The sequence below is a fragment of the Chrysochloris asiatica genome, unplaced genomic scaffold (genome assembly GCF_000296735.1).
Source record: "Chrysochloris asiatica unplaced genomic scaffold, ChrAsi1.0 scaffold00078, whole genome shotgun sequence".
In the NCBI taxonomy this organism is placed as follows: Eukaryota; Metazoa; Chordata; class Mammalia; order Afrosoricida; family Chrysochloridae; genus Chrysochloris; species Chrysochloris asiatica.
The window spans coordinates 2,011,764-2,012,175 of NW_006408596.1; positions in this window are offsets into that span (position 1 = coordinate 2,011,764).

Consider the following 412-nt stretch of genomic DNA (forward strand, 5'->3'; position numbering starts at 1 on the left):
ACAGTCTGTTCCTATAAAGAAGGTATAATCTTGTAAACCCACCGCCACAGAATTGACTTGAGGGCAGTGGATTACACTGTTTGTACAGTTCTTACAGCAAACAAACATTATTTCTATGTATTTGAATGTGAATTTGAATATTTTATGGGAACTTTTGCAGATTTGTCAAAAGGGATAGCGAATACTATAACAAACCCATCCCCCAGTTAAATACAAGATGCAAATTACTTTCATAACTGAAAAACAAAAGACCACAATGAAGGTTCTTTGTTAAAAACTGCCCCTTGAGAGAGTTCCCATTTCTCTCTAGAGAGTCTGCAAACCAAATGGCTGGAAATACATGGCACAAGTGTCACTTGCCTGTATTCAGCAGAGCTGTTTGAGGGTCTGCAGTGTTGTCAGCACAGCCTTC